Below are 17,179 nucleotides of genomic sequence, written 5' to 3' on the forward strand. Positions count from 1 at the left end.
TTTAACAAGAACTGAGTCATGTATAGTTAGACCGGCTATTGATGCAAATAATTTTGAACTGAAACCTAACACAATTCAAATGATACAACAGTTTGTTCAGTTTGATGGGTTGCAGGATTAGGATGCAAACAATCACTTGGCGAATTTTCTGGAGTTTTGCGACAGTTTTAAAATCAATGGCGTTTCTGATGATGTCATTTGCCTTTAGTTGTTTCCCTTTTCATTGAGGAACAAAGCTAAACAGTGGTTGAACTCGTTACCACGAGGGTCGATCACTACTTCGATCACTACTTGGGAACAAATTATAGAAAATTTTTTACTTAAATATTTTCCGCAGGCTAAAACGGCCAAATTAAGGAATGGTATCTCTTCTTTTGTGCAGATGGATCTAGAAACACTCTATGATGCATGGTAAAGATACAAGGACCTCTTGAGAAGGTGCCCTCACTATGGGCTACCCTTATGGTTGCAGGTTCAAACATTTCACAATGGCCTGAATCCTTCGGCTAGACAGATGATTGACGCAGCTGTTGGTGGGACTATCAATAATAAGACACCTGAGGAGGCTTATGAATTTATAAAGGAGATGTCACTGAATAATTATCAGTGGCAAATCATGAGGACAAAGCCAACGATAGCAGCTGGTGTTTTTAACGCCGGTTTGGTTACCATGCTCTCTAATTAGGTGAACTTTTGAATAAAAAATTTGAAGGTTTACTTAGCTCTTCATAGGTTCACCCAGTAATGCAATTCAATACAAATGGAGGTGGGACAAGCAATTCAGAATACCTACCTTATGGCCACAACATGGAACACGAGCAATTAAATTTTTTTGGTAATAATTTTCGACCTCAAAATAATTCTTATAATAACACTTACAATGCAGGTTGGAGGAACCACCTAAATTTCTGATAGGGAGGCCAAGGAAATCAGAGACCACAACATCCTCTAGGCTTCCAACAACAACTTTACCAGCAAGATAAAAAGTCGAACCTTGAGGAGATGAGTCAAAATTTATTTCAGTAGTGGAAACCCATTTTTAGAACACTAAAACTGCACTTAAAAATCAGCAAGCGTCGATCCAAGTACTCGAGAATCAAATTGGGCAGCTGGCTAAGATGATTTCAGAAAGACCACCAGGAAGCTTACCTAGTAACACCGAACCCAATCCAAAAGAGCATGTGAAAGCAGTTACACTAAGGAGTGGGAAGGTGTTAGCTGAATCCGAAAAGAAGCCACCATAAGAATCTGAAAGAGACAAAGGAAATGAGGAAAAACTCGAAAACAATGACAATCCAATACCATAGGAATATAAACCACCAATCCCATATCCAGCAAAGTGGAAGAAAGACCACATAGATGCACAATTTTGTAAATTTCTTGAAGTTTTTAAAGAACTACATATTAACTTACCTTTTGTTGAAGCTATATTGCAGATGCCTACATATGCAAAATTTTTAAATGAGCTTCTAACAAACAAAAGGAAGTTTGAAGACTTATTTATAATGGAACTTAATGAGGAGTGCTTGGCCATACTCCAAAATAAACTGCCAACCAAACTGAAAGACCCAGGAAGTTTTACTATTCCCTACTTAATTGGTAGTTTGAATGTTGATAAGGCACTAGCTGATTTAGGCACTAACATTAATTTGATGCCATATAAAATGTTTAAAAACTTGGTCTTGGGGAACCTAAACCTACTAGGATGAGTATTCAATAAGCTGATAAATTTGTTAAATATCCTAGGGGAATTATAAAGGATGTACTTGTAAAAGTAGATAAATTTATATTCTATGTTGATTTCGTTGTGCTTGACATGGATGAGGATGTTGAAGTGCCTCTAATCTTAGGTCGTACATTTTTAACCACTGCTAGGGCTGTTATTAATATGGGTGATGGTAAATCGGTACTTAGAATAGGTGACGAAGAGGTTATCTTTAGAATTTATAATGCCATGAGATTTTCTAGGGAACAGGATGAATTTTATTGACTCTATTGATCATGCTACTCAAGATTCTTTTCAGGAAATCCTACATAAGGACACGTTGGAACTATGTCTTGCCCAAGGAAAGGAGGGGGATGATAATTCTGAGATAGGAGATGAACTGAATTCCAATGAACCCTCCCCAAGACCAGTAGAATATGAGGGTATTAAGATAAATGATGAACTTAAGCAAAAACCCTCTATTGAAGTACCTCCCAAACTAGAACTTAAACAATTGTTGAATCACTTCGAATATGCATTCCTTGGAAATAACTCTACATTATCGGTAATTATTGCGTCTAACTTGCAACCCAAAGAGAAAGAGGAATTACTCCAAGTCCTAAGAGAGCATAAAAGGGCCATAACTTGGAAAATTTCTGACATTAAAGGGATCAACCCTTCTTTTTGCACCCACAAAATTTTAATGGAAGATGAATAAAAGCCATGCATGCAAGCCCAAAGACGATTGAACCCCAACATGAAGGAAGTTGTTAAAGCTGAGGTAATTAAACTCCTAGATGTTTGAATTATTTATCCTATTTCTGACAGTTCTTGGGTAAGTCCAGTGCAAGTTATTCCTAAGAAAGGAGGCATGACTGTTGTAGCCAATGAGAAGAATGAATTCATTCCAACAAGGACAGTCATAGGTTGGAGAGTTTGCATTGATTATAGGAAGCTAAATGATGCCACGAGAAAAGATCACTCCCCCCTTCCATTCATTGACCAAATTTGGAAAGATTGTCAGGGCACATGTAGTATTGACCAAATTTGGAAAGATTGTCAGGGCACATGTACTACTGCTTTTTAGACGGACTCTCTGGCTATTTTCAAATCCCAATAGCTCCTGCAGATCAAGAAAAGTTGACATTTACATGTCCATACAGTACATTTGCTTATCGTAGAATGTCATGGAGGTATTTATGAATGATTTCTCAGTTTTCGGTAACTCTTTCCATCTTTGGTTTAAAAATTTAAAACGAGTGTTAATAAGATGTGAGGAAATAAACCTTGTGCTTAACTGGGAAAAATGTCACTTTATGGTTCAAGAAGGTATTGTGTTAGGACATAAAATTTCTAGTAAAGGGATTGAGGTTGATAAATCTAAAATTGAAACCATTGAAAAACTACCTCCCCCAAATTCGGTTAAGGGTATTAGAAGCTTTTTAGGAAATGCTGGGTTTTATAGAAGATTTATTAAAGACTTTTATAAAATAGCTAAGCCTTTGACTAAATTACTAGAAAAAGATGTGCCGTTTAATTTCAATCAGGAATGTTTAGAAGTATTTAATACTTTAAAGGATAAACTAGCTAAAGCTCCAATTATAATTGCCCTTGATTGGAATTTACCTTTTGAACTATTGTGCGATGCGAGTGATTTTGCAATAGGTGCAGTTTTGGGACAGCGAAGAGATAAACATTTTCAACCTATCTATTATGCTAGCAAAACTTTGACAGCCGCACAAGAAAACTACACCACCACGGAGAAAGAGCTGCTAGCTGTGGTTTTTGCATTCGATAAATTTAGGCCATAACTAATATTGTCTAAAGTTGTCGTTTATACTAACCATTCTGCTCTTCGCTACCTTTTGACTAAAACTGATGCAAAACCTCCACTCATTCGATGGATTTTATTATTGCAGGAATTTGACTTGGAGATTAAGGATAAGAAAGGAGCTGAAAATCTTGCGGCTGACCATCTCTCCAGGCTTGAAAATTCAAGTACCAAAGAGCTAGATGACGTTGAAATAAATGATTCATTCCCTAAAGAACAATTTTTTGCTATATCTAAAATAAATTTTTTAGCCACTAACATTATCCCAAAAGGGTTGACACATTAGCAAAAGAAGCGATTCTTTACTGATGTGAAAAACTACTTTTGGGAAGACCCTTTTCTTTTCCGTATATGTGTAGATCAAGTCATTAGGAGATGCATTACAAGGACAGAAGCATTAAAGACCTTGGAACATTGCCACTCAGGACCGACTGGAGGACATTACAGTGGAAATAAGACCGCACATAAAATCCTCGAATTAGGTTTTTATTGGCCCACTCTACTCAAAGACTCCAACAGGTATGTTACTTCTTGTGACAAATGCCAACAGACAAGTAATATCTCCAAACGTGATGAAATGCCTCAGACATATATGCTCTCATGTGAAATATTTGACGTTTGGGGTATCGACTTCATGGGTCCATTCCCTAGTTCATTTGGGAATAAGTACATCTTAGTAGCTGTTGATTAAATGTCTAAATGGGTTGAAGCCCAAGCTTCACCTACTAATGATGCTAGAGTTGTAGTATGATTCCTTAAGAAACTTTTCTCTCGATTTGGAACACCTAGACCAATTATCAGTGATAGGGGTACTCATTTTTGTAACGCCCAATTTGACAAGACCCTTAAGAAATACGGTGTTCACCATAGAACAGCCACCCCTTACCACCCTCAAACTAGTGGCCAAGTTGTAGTAGCAAATCGAGAGCTTAAATGTATCCTAGAAAAGATAATAGAGTTAAACTGGAAGGATTGGGTGATGAAAGTAGATGATGTTTTATGGGATTATAGAACTACTTTTAAGAACCCCATAGGAACATCACCTTACAGACTTGTTTATGGAAAAAGTTGTCATCTACCATTTGAGTTAGAACACAAGGCATTCTGGGCTATAAAATTTCTAAACTTCGATCTCAAACTTACAGGTGAAAATAGGTTGATGTAGTTGAACGAGTTATATGAGTGGCGAACCAATGCATATGAGAATTTATGTCTATACAAGGAAGCAACGAAGCGCCGCCACGACGCTCGTTTAAAGCAACACAAGTAATTTGAAGTGGGACATCTTGTCCTCTTGTATAACTCAAGGCTCAAATTATTCCCGGGAAAGCTTAAATCACGATGGTCAGGTCCATTCGTAGACCAAACTGTCTTTCCATATGGCACAATAGAGGAAAGCCACCCATCACAACGCACTTTCAAGGTAAACGGACATTGCCTAAAATTTTATAGCGATGAGAATTTCAAAGACAATAGAGAGGAGCTATGGCTCCATAAACTCCCCTAAATATACCCATCAGGTAGAGTCGAGTTTAGACACTAAATAAGCACTTCTTGGGAGGCAACCCAAGCGCTAACCTCACTAAATAGGGTTTAATTTTTCTTTAACTATTCATAGTCTAACTTTAGTAAATGTTGACATTTGATAAGGGCAAACACGGCTTAACCCACGGGCGTGCCTTAGGTCATGCTTATATCACGGGCAGAGACACGGCCGTGTGAAAGTAGAGCAAAAATTTTCCCAAAACATAGGATTCGATACATTTCCACGACCGTGTGACATGGCCGTGGGCAATCCTGCCAAATCAAAACGGGCATACAACACACCCGTGTCTATAAACCATGGTCGAAACTGAGAAATTAGCACGGGCGTGGGCACATACACACGGGTGTGAGAGAAGCGAATAAATTAACACGGGTAGTCGGAATGCCTGTGCCCACCTTCCATGGATAAAACTGAGAAATTAACACAGGCGTGCAACACTCCCGTGCCCACCACCCGTGGTTGAAACTGTCAAAATGACACGGCCATGTGCACCAACACGCCCCGAGGAACATGGGCGTGCATGTTTTACTATTATTTTTATTTTTATCTTTGTTTCTATTTTTATTCCATTGTCTCTTATTTACTTTTGAATAGCTTCGTCTTATATTCTACCTACTTGTAACGCCCTGATTTTCGGGATTTTTTGGGTTTTTGTGATTTTTGGTAAATTTTGAAATTTTGGTGTTCTAAATATTTGAATTGTGTTTAACTGTGTTAGTGGGCCTTTAGAAGGCCCAAGCCTAAGTTAAACACGGTAAAATATCAAGGTTGGATTTTAAGTGAATAGGAGACTTGGTTAATTGAGCTTTTAGGAAGAACTTCGTAAATTATGACGCAAATAAGGCCTTGGTAAAGTGGCAAGGTGGCGCCACTAAGTTCCTAAAAGAAATGGCGTATGGGAAGGAATTAAAGCTCTAGGGTTCAAGTTGCAAGGTAGGCATATGGTTACTTTTTAATTTTAGGCATGTGTCGGGCTTGTGATCACTTAAGCGAATTTTGGCAAGGGCCTTAAGGAGGTTGGGCCAATTGTTTTAGTTGATATTAGGGTTAGGTTCTTTTCTTTTTTTGTCTTGGAGAATTAAGGTTAGCCACCTGAAAGCTTTCACTGCCATTCATCCTTTCTGAGTTCTCACAAAAGCCGAAAACGCAAATTCCTTCTCCTTGGTGCTGATTTCTTCTTTCTCTCTTTTTCCTCCATTTTCTTTCTTCCTTTTTGATTTTTCTTCTAGCTGAAACCTTCTGATCACCTTACTGACCTCCTCTGTCAATCCCATCCTCCATAAAACCTCCATAGTTGATTGCCATAAAAGCTGAAATCCTGAAAACTCACTTCTTGTGTCGATTTCTCCAAGCCAAAATCCTTCATTTATTTTTGTTCTTTTTGATCAACTTTCATCTTCTCTAAACCCTTAGTATCTGTCGGAAACATTACTTCAAAGTTATAGCCTCAAATCGTCATCTTCTTCATCACTTAAAAAGCCGAAATACCATAGATTTAGGGACTCATAGCCGAAACTTCAGATCTCCTGGATTCGAGTTCTACTATCATTTAGAGGAAAGATCTGCATCAGATCTGCGTAGAAATCAAAGAGGAATAAGTGGTAAGTGCTCATCACCTCAAATCTAGTCTTATTTTACAATTTAGAAAAGCCGAAGTCCCTAAAATCAGGGAGGCTGTCGATTTGGGGATAGGGCTTTAAGGGTCTTTAACCAACGATTTCTTTTGGTGATTAGTGTCTTCTAGAGGTTTGATCGAAGGCTTGGATCTTTGGAATAACTAGAATTAGATCTAGTCATAAGTTTTCGGCAAAAAGGTAAGATTCAAAGGCTTTAGGGGCATGGTTCGAATATGGGTTGCTGAATATTGGGATTGGTTGTTGTGGGTTGCTATAACATCCCGAAATAGGGCCTAAACGGAACAGTGGTTGCGAAACCAAAAATCTGAGGTAGAAAAATTTATTTTATTATTATTTTGAGGTTCATGACATGATTGCATGATTGTGTGAAAATTTCGTGATGAAATTCTATGCATAAAGTGCTTAAGTTGATATTAGGGACTAAATCGAATAATTTGCAAAACTTGCATTCTAGAAGTTTTAAGTATGAAATTGCTTTGGAATATTAATTAGGAGGGTTTAAATAACAATTTGACCAATTTCTAAGTTCATGAACAAAATAGGACATGGATGGAATTTTGAAAGTTTAATAAGGAAGGGCATTTTGGTCATTTGGATATTAAATGAAATAAAAAGGGAAAAATAACACAAAATTCATCATCTTCTTCATTAGCATGAAATTTCAAGGGCTCTCCATAGCTAGGGTTTGTTTCAAGCTTTCATGCTCCATAGTAAGTATAGCAACCCAAACCCGGCCCAGAAGTTATGGCCGGATCCCGCATGCCACATCAAAAACGTTAAAAAAATTTCCATTCTAAGTCTAGAAAATCGTACTTGATGTTCAAAAGATTAATTCATTAAGGGTTAAAGTGAATGGAAGCTGTGCACCAGGTAGGAAACCGGAAAAGAGGTGGTGAGTCCATCGGACTGCTTAAGTACCAAGCTCCCTTCGGATCCAATCCTAGACATGCATACCGCCATTGCCACACCTTAACGTCATGGATATTTCTAGGAAACCGATTCGATTAAGTCATTTTTAGGAAAAGTGATTAATTTTGGAAAATACTTTCATTGCGGAAGCTTTACTTGTTGTCGTGTTATTTTGAAATCAACTGTTGTTTTTGAAAACGCGCCCTAAAGCTATCCAATTTCAACAGTTAAAATAAGTATTACCTATCTTAGTAATACATATTAAAAACCATCAAAAATAAATAAGCGGCCTTATTACATTTAAAAGCCCAAAACCTCAAATGTAATTAAAAGGATGTCCAGTTCACCAGAAGAAAATCAAACTTTCAGAACGGGTGGCCACTCCGAATTCCCTCACAGCTCCAAGCCCACTATGGTTGGGGATTTCCTGCGTGGATGAAAATAAAAGGGGTGAGTTTGGGGAAACTCAGTTTGTAAGGAAAACCCATTCAAAGCTCAAGTCAGCTCAAGCCCATTGGGCCTAAGCCCATTTAGGTAACAGTGGTACTGGGCCAGAGCCCTTTTCAGATTACAATAAACTGGGCCTTAGCCCCTTATTCAGATAACAGTATGGCCCATAGGCCCATTTCAAAATACATGCAACATCAGTAAACATATGCAAGCTCATTTGGGGAGACTACTCAACCCACCAACCACTACACTCCACCCGTACCAGCCATACACTCCATGTGGGGAATAGCTCAACCCACCCAGCCCAACACTCCACAGTTGCAGCCTAGCTGCTCAGTTAACAGTAAATTGAGGCAAAGCCTCCAGTACGTGGACAAGCCACTTTCAGTACTTTCTCCGTCAATATCCCAATCCCATGCATCAGATAATAACAACATGACATGCAGTAAATAACAACAGTCAAACATGCATTTAGGTCAATTTAACCCTAGGGGTATTTCGATAATTTATCTCCTAGGGGTAAAACTGTAAATTTTTCACTTTTAAAGGTATTTCAGTAATTTATCTATTTTAGGGTTTTTCATGCATATTCCTACTTTTCACGTACTAACAGAATCACGTACCGAGGGTTCTTATCGAATTGGGCCCATTGGCCCATCATTCCAATTTTGGCCCATTAAGCCCAAAAATATCGAGGGCACAGAAATCATACACTTTGCAGTCCAAACATTGCAGCTTACCAAAAACATTAATCGATTTACCTCACGAGCATTCGCACACTCGCAAATCTACAAAATACCGGTTTTCGGCATTTCGGCTTTTCGACTTTTGCCGATCTAGACTAAGAAAGAGGGTGTTAGTTACACACCTGTTTGCGACGATATGCTGACGAGATCCACACACGAACCGCCTACAATTGGATTACTAACACGTTAATCTAACTATTCAAATACAAACTACGTATTAACCCCTTACAATATTTGGCCAACCACACCTACAGATCATAGTAAGCTTATAAGAAATCAATAAGCAACTCATTAACAAATTTTTGTCAATGTTTACCACATAATCATAATTTCACTGCAAGCTGTCTTCCTGAGCAACAGTTACTAAATTATTTATAACTGGAGGTACAAAACTCCAAATCAAGTGCCGTTAATTTTTCCTGAAAATAGACTCATATATCTTCTATCCATAAAATTTTCAGAATTTTTGGTTTAGCCAATCAATACCAGATGTTTCTCAAAGTTTCCCATGTTTCACTGTTTGACTAATCTGACCACCCTTCATTACGAATCAAATTTCTCATTGTACAGAATTCAAAATATGTTCTTGTTTATTTCATTAGAAACTAGACTCAATAAGCTTTAATTACATAATTTATTCAGCTTCTAATTCATCTCCCACAATTTATGGTGATTTTCCAAATTCACGTTACTGCTGCTGTCTCAAGCAGATTTATTACCAAATCACTCTTTCACACATACCTTGCATGCATGTTATTTAAACATGTATATCACCAATCAATCATCACATATCTATGATTTTACTTAAGTATAATCTCCATTTCATTATTTTAAAGCACAACATGTTAGCTGATTTTTCCCTTTAACATCTAAGGCACATGCATGCTCATTTGTTTGGCTCAACTTCACCTATCTTCCATTTTTCATCAAAAGAACATGAAACAACAACCATTTCCTTCATTTTAATTCATGACTAAATGCTCACAACACAACTAAAAATCAAAATATACTTCAAGAGTTAAGGTAGAATCAAGAAGAACTCATGAACCTCAAAATAGAAGCAAGGTACCTAGAACTTACCTTCAATTTTCCTCCTCTTAATGACCGTATACTCAAGAGCTTTCTCCTCTCCTTTCTCTTCTCTAAATTTCAGCTATGATGAACAAAGATGGACAAAACTTTGTTCTTTTCACCCCTTTTTCTTTTAATAAAACTTCATATTTCATCCATTTAATTCTTTAATACAAAAGACATGAAATTCTTATCATGAAACATTTACCTAACCCATTATCATGGAACATTTACCTAACCTATTATCAATTTGTATCAATTTGTACCATAAATTATGGATATCAAGTGCACATTTTGTCTACAACAACATGATGGCTGGCCACTTCATGTAAAATGGGAGGTTTGTCATGCAAATCCTCCAATTTTGCACTCCTATTTATTTGGCCACTTCAATTTAGCCTATAGCATTTTCAAACATTTTCACATAGGTTCTATTTCATAATTTCACCCCCTTTTTGTTATAGAACAAAAATTAACTAAAATTGTCGGGTTCTATCTTAAGTTTGGGCTTTCTAGAGGCCCACTAACATAATTAAACCTATGCCAACATTTACAGGATTCCCGAAAATTGGGGCATTACAGTAAGTGATTCCAAGCCCCATTTTTAATGTTCTTTACGTTTTCGGAGTCCCGGTAGCTCGATAAAGCTTATGCTAGCAATAATTTAAGTTAGTGTTCATATTTAGAAAAATACCCATAGGTGAAAAGTGTTTATTTTGATGTTTTATGATAGAATATGAGGTTTTAAATTATGTTAGACAACTTGTGCTACTCGGTTTTAAGTGAAAATGAGTAAAAGGGCTTAATCGGTAAAATACCTAATAGTCATAAGTACATGTTAGAGTGTGAATTTGATGTTTTCATAGAAGGCAAAAATTATCAGCATGTCATAAAACATAAGAAAATAGGATGAAGTTTAAATTACGAGCCTTGGGGCAAAAGTAAAAATATGTGAAAGTTTAGGGGCAAAAATGTAATTTTGCCAAAGTTTGGGTCAAGGACTGTTTTGATAAATGTGAATATTAAATAAGTTAAATTTGCTATTATAGATCAAGAAGAGCGAAATTCGGGAGTAGATTAGGGAAAAGAAAAAGTAAATGACTAAATTGTAAAGTTTAGTCTCATTTTGTATCGAGGTAAGTTTACAGTAAATAAATGCAATATTCTTTTATTTTACATTATTATTGTCAATTTCTAGCATTTATATACTTATTTTCTTTGAATATTTAAAGTCAAATTAAAGGCGAAGTGACAGTGAAAAAGCATTAGGAAACCCCGTTTAAACCTTAGGAATGTTAGGATATTGGGGTTAATAGGACAGGGCAGGACAGAAATGAGCCATGTAAGTCCATATCAGATATATGGCTTTGGAGACAGGAATGACCCATGTAAGCCCATATTAGATATATATATTTATATGGCATTGGAGACAGGAATAATTCATCTAAGTCCATGTCGAAGACATGGCATTGGCAGGATATTGATGACAGGAACGACCCTAGTATCCTTAGTATTCCGACTGGTTCAACGGGTCATTGTACACGTTAAATTATAGTCAATTATCAGCAAAAAGGAAGGTAGATTATATTTATGAATAGTGAAAGGTCAGGTAAGAAAGAAGGTAAGTGAGTAAAGAAGAAGGTAGAAAATGAGAAGTAAAGAAAGTTTATGAGGCTAGGTTACATTATGTATAATTATTCATTATGTTGAATGTTGTAATTTATTTGCTTGTAAGCTTACTAAGCCTAGTGCTTACAATCTTTATTTTATTTTTTTTATAGTTTTTATCAAGCCACTCAAGGATCGAAGGAAACGTCGGAGACCTGATCACACTATCGAAGAAATCACATTGGTATAGTTAGACGTTTCGTTTTGTGTATGGCATGTATAGGAACTTGGTTTCTTTTGATATGATATGATCAATGAATGACGTGTAAATACTTGCTAGTGATCAGCTAATAGAGTGGCTGATGATATACATGTTTAATAGTATGTATGATTAAGTAGTAACTATCACATGAAAACTAAGAAAAATGTGAAAGTAACTTAAAAACAGATTCAAGTATCAGAAATAATGGGATTTTGAAAAATCACAAGAAATTGTAGAGACATGGGTTGATGGTGAATAATATATGAAATTAAATCTCGTTGTGTCTATTTTCATATGGAATAAGCAAAACAGGTAAAGGTTTTGTATTTTATAGGGTATCTGAGTTTTGGTGAAAATAGTGCCAGAGCGATTTCTGGATCCCCTGTTCCAACTTTAGAAATTCACCATAAATTTTACAAAAATAATTAGGTGGTTTACTTTATATGGTTATAATCCTTATTGAATCTAGTTTTAATAGAAACAAACAGTATAGTCATATGATTTCTGTATAGATAGAAAAGTGGTTCGTAGTAAGTAGAGGCCAGTGCAGTTGAATTCTGAAACAGGGGTAACTTTAACTAATAAACTGTACTAATTGGCTAAGTAAAAAATTCTAGAAAAAAATTAGTAGATAGATAGATGAGTCTAGTTTCAGGAAAAATTTAAGAATCTTAATTTTGAGTTTTGAAACTAGAGAAATGAATTTTTAAGCAACCATGACGCAGAAAAATAGTTTATTTCGAAAATTAAAATAAGTGGTTTAGAGTTGTTTAAAAGGTAAGATAAGTTTAGTAACACCTCAAGCTTGACTCCGGTGACGGTTTCGGGCGTGGGGGTGTTATAGTTGCAATCTAAGAATTGTGGTAATCAATTGTAAGACATCGTAAGGGATCTCAGTAGCAGTCGTCGCGGAACAAGTGTGTATCGAACACCCTCTCATAGTTCAATTCGGCAAAAGCCGAAATGCCGAAATTCACGCATTTCGTGGGCTTGTGAGTGTGCGAGTGCTCACAAGACATTTAGAAATCATTAGATCTGAAATCACAAAGTGGTAAGTTAGTCGTGTGTGAAATTTCATGCACTTCGGTAATTGGGCCTCGATAGGCTAAAACTGGGCCCAATGGGCTTACGGGCTCATGCAGGTTAATAAAAAAATTATAATATAAAAAATAGACAATAAGTATGTTCTGTTAGACTGTAGAATCGAAACTGCTTAAACCGATAAACTGGTCATAAAACTTGAGTTAAATGGGCTTAAATTGCTAATGGGCACTGTAGAGCCCATTAGGGGTTTTAGGGCCCAATGGCTAAAATCGTGAAGTTAAGATAAATAAATTACTACGATGACAAATGGGCTAGTAAGGACCGTAACATTCATGAGAACTCTTAAAACTGATAAGTACTGAAATACCTGTATAGGTGGAAAGTTTACAGTTTTACCCCTAGGAGCAAAATTCCTGATATACCCCTAGGGTTAAGGTTGACCTGAATGCATGTTTGATTGTTACTATTTACTACATGCCATGTTATTATTATCTGATGCATGGGACTGGGTTATTGATGGAGGAAGTACTGAAAGTGGCTTGACCACGTACTGGAGGCTTTGCCTCAACTTACTGATATCTGAGCAGCTATGCTGCAACTGTAGAGTGTAGGGCTGAGTGGGTTGAGCTATTCCCCACATGGAGTGGAGGGCTGGTACGGGTGGAGTGTAGCGGTTTGTTATAGGCTGGGTTGGGCTTGCATACACGAATATGTCTGTTCTATTCTGGAATGGGCCTATGGGCCATATTATTATCTGAAAAGGGGCTAAGGCCTAGTTTATCGTATTCTGAAAAGGGCTTCGGCATAGTACCCGCAGTTATCTGAATAGGGTTTAGGCCTAATGGGCTTGAGCTAACTTGGGCTTTGGATGGGTTTTCCATATGCACTGAGTTTTCCAAACTCACCCCCTTTCTCTTTCATCCTTGCAGGTGAGCCCTAGTTGGTGGACTTGGAGCTGGGCGGGATTCAGAGTGGCCACGAAGATTAAATTTCTGGTTTTAAATAAGTTTCAAGTAGCTTCCTTTTAAATTTCACATTTATTTTTGATTATTTCTATTTTGGTTAAAGTTGTAATAAGGTCACTCTATTATTTTTTTTGGGTTTTTAAATTACTTAAATCGTTTTTGACTTGAGTTTCACATCACTTAAATTGATTCCTTGAAATTGGTTAACTCTGGGTTTATCAAAAATTACTTGTTTTAAATCCACACGACAACCAAACGTCTTCGAAACGAAACTTTTCAAACTACAACAAAAGTCACGTTTTTCTAAACCCTTAACAATCGATAATGGATAGGACTTACACTAGTGAATCGGAACATTTCTCTTAAAACTTCATTAATGGTTTTTGCAAAGCTCACCCAAACTTTAGTAAACTAGGTAACTTGGTTTGTGGTAGGTAATGTGGCACACCGGATTCGGTCGTAACATTTAGGTTGGGTTTGGGGTGTTACATTACTTTTATGGTTATTATCGAATTATTCCCTTAATTCTCCTTCACAGTGGTGTCTTCTCATTTAACCCTCAGAATCATGCCTTCCTTTCAACTTTTTCTTCAATTGTCGCTCTCGCTAATCCAAGGATATTGTCCACAATTTCAGGGCAGTTTCAGTTCTCTCCCTCTCTTTTGATATTATCTTTATATTACTATTATACATCTTTGTACAGTGAGGACAATGTACATCTTAAGTGTGGGTAGTCATTTATATCATTATTAGAAAAATCCCTAAATTTTGTCTTGTTCTTTTGTGATCTTCTCATATCATTGTTAGTATGAATTTTGATTAATTTATGATTTTTATTGATATGTCTTGAATTAAAACATAGGCATTCATGCATTGATTGTTTAAACTTTAAGGAATTAGAGAATCAAGCATGATAAGTTGATTTTTGAGATTTAAAAATTTTTAGGTTGTTTCCCCAACTTTAGGGACTATCTTGAGTTGAAATTCACAAGTTTAAACATCAAAAAGCCATAATTTTTGTGAGATCTTGAGCCTTTAGAGCATATATTATTTCTTTCATGCTCACTTTTATTGTTGCTTTGAGTGCGTCAATATTGATCTGTTATTCTAGAACTTGCTTGATTATGCATGTCAAGACCACACCATTTGATTTGACATGTCAAGATGACAAAGGCATTTAGGTTTAACCCATTCACTCTATAAAAGCCTACCTTCATAATTAACCCTTAGGGAACCCCCTTTAGCCTAACAACCCATAACCCATTATTGTTGAAATCCCCTAAATTAATTTGATCCCTATTTTTGTTGAGATTTGATTTGAATAAATTGCTTAGCTATGTTTTATCTTTGACATTTAGCCTATGTTATTTGATTTGTTATTAAAAAAAAAGAAATTAGTACATACATATATATTAGTAGTAATTCTTTGTTTTTTGAGCTTAAGTGTTTAATTCCATATTCTGAGAAGAAGCTCACATGTATTCAATTGATGATTAATTCTTTTTCTAGTTAGGAAATTTTTTTTCAATTCAATCTCGATTCTAACCTTCTTTTTTAGCTTTTGACCACACCCCTAACCAAAGCCATGTTACAACCCTCTAAAGACCTTTTGATTGATGTTTCATCTCAATTTATAGTGGTGGATATTTGATTTTCATGCAAGCCTATGGTAATAACTTTTCATATTGACTATTGAGTGCTTAACTTGTCGTCTTTAAACACCTTGAGTGATTTGAGTGAATCCTTAGTGAGGATGTCAAACTCTGCGATATTTTGAATCAAAGGTAATCACTTAGATGAGGGGAGACACCTATGTTTTCGTGATAAAATGCTCAACTTGGAATGTTTGAAACTTTGATGTTCTTTCAGTTGAATTCTCATTGTATAATTACTTATGGTTTATTTTGAGATATTATTGATAGGAATTATAAGTTAAGAAAAATGGATTCTTAATTGTGAGTTGAGGATTTTGCTTGAGGACAAGCAAACGCTTAAGTGTGGGGGTATTTGATAAACCTCAATTTATACATATTTTTATCCCATGCTTAGCACATTTATGTATAATTTCTCCTTATATTTGGTGAACTCGATGCTCCTAATCCTTTACTTTCATGTTTTATATTTAGGTGAGCATAGGAGAGTAAAAAGAGCGAGAAACAGACTGAAAATGGAGAAAATGGACCAACATGTGAAATCAACATGGCCTGGACTTCCATACACGGGCAAACCACACGCCCGTGTAGTTCTAGCAGGCTCTAACACGGCCTGGACTTCCTTACATGGGTAGACCACATGCCCATGTCCTTTTAGCAGAATTGAGCATGACTTACATGGGTAGACCACACGCCCGTGTCTATTTAACAGCCTTGAACACGGATTGAAGAAATCAAATACGAGCGTGTCCCTATCGAGCCCAAGTTTAGTTCTATTCGGAAAAGGCCACTCTTGAGGGCTTTTAGGCATTCTAAAGCCTATTTAAACACACCAGAGAAGGATTAGAGGGGACACATGGAGTACGAGGTAATGAATTACTCGAAGAAAGCCGATTGATCCATCTTAGAAGCCGGATTCACCTTCAAGACTGAAGATTTGCCTTCAATTCCCTTCAAGAGTTCTTGGGTTTTCTTTATGTTTTGTTATCATTATTCTTTTAAGATGTTTTCTTCCATAAATATGAACTAAACCCCCTAAATACCTAAGGGGAATGAAACCTAAGACGGATTTTGTTATTATTATTTGAATTATATGATAAATATTTGACTTGTTCTTAACTATGAGTTCTCAATTCTTGCTTTAATATTCCAGGATATTGATTCAAGCATTGATGTGCTTATTTAAAGGAGAAAAAGTCCCTGTCTAAGAGTAGATCTAACATAATTAAGCGGATTTGATTGCACACCTAGAGATAGGGTGACATAATTTTGCCGGATTAGGGTGAAACCTATTAAGGGAATCTATAGATCGAGTTAATGCAACACTAGAGGTTTTAATTAGAAAGAGATTTCAATTAATCAACCTAGGGTTAGACATTGTTAGTCTCGAGAGAGATAATAATATAAATTAAGGATTTCTACGACTCAAGTCAAGTGAATAAATCGTTTGATCAGAGTCAATAACAAGTGAAGTCTAGGTGGATTTTCCCCTTAGGTATTGTCCAAATCATTCAGTTTTCCCAAAAGTTATTTCCCCAATTTACTTTCTGTGTGTTCTTAGTTTAGTAATTAGTTTAGATCAAACAAACCCCTTTATTTTTAGGCTAGATAATAAAAAGAAAGTTAATACTAGTACTTTTAGTTACTTTGGGTTCGACATCCCGGTCTTGCCATAAACTATACTACTGTTCTATAAGGTGCGCTTGCCTTTGTTGTGATAATAGTTAGTTTTCAAGAACGGACATTCATAAAT

The 17,179-nt window shown here is 36.2% G+C and overlaps 1 non-coding gene across 1 annotated transcript; it reads right to left on the reverse strand.

Moving 5' to 3' along the window:
• Window positions 1-349: 349 nt before the first annotated feature.
• Window positions 350-456, reverse strand: LOC121210748 (small nucleolar RNA R71). Its single transcript, XR_005905863.1, has one exon. It is a non-coding gene; the product is annotated as a small nucleolar RNA R71 (small nucleolar RNA).
• Between the last annotated feature and the right edge of the window lie 16,723 nt (window positions 457-17,179).

The sequence above is a fragment of the Gossypium hirsutum genome, chromosome A11 (genome assembly GCF_007990345.1).
Source record: "Gossypium hirsutum isolate 1008001.06 chromosome A11, Gossypium_hirsutum_v2.1, whole genome shotgun sequence".
NCBI classification, from domain to species: Eukaryota; Viridiplantae; Streptophyta; class Magnoliopsida; order Malvales; family Malvaceae; genus Gossypium; species Gossypium hirsutum.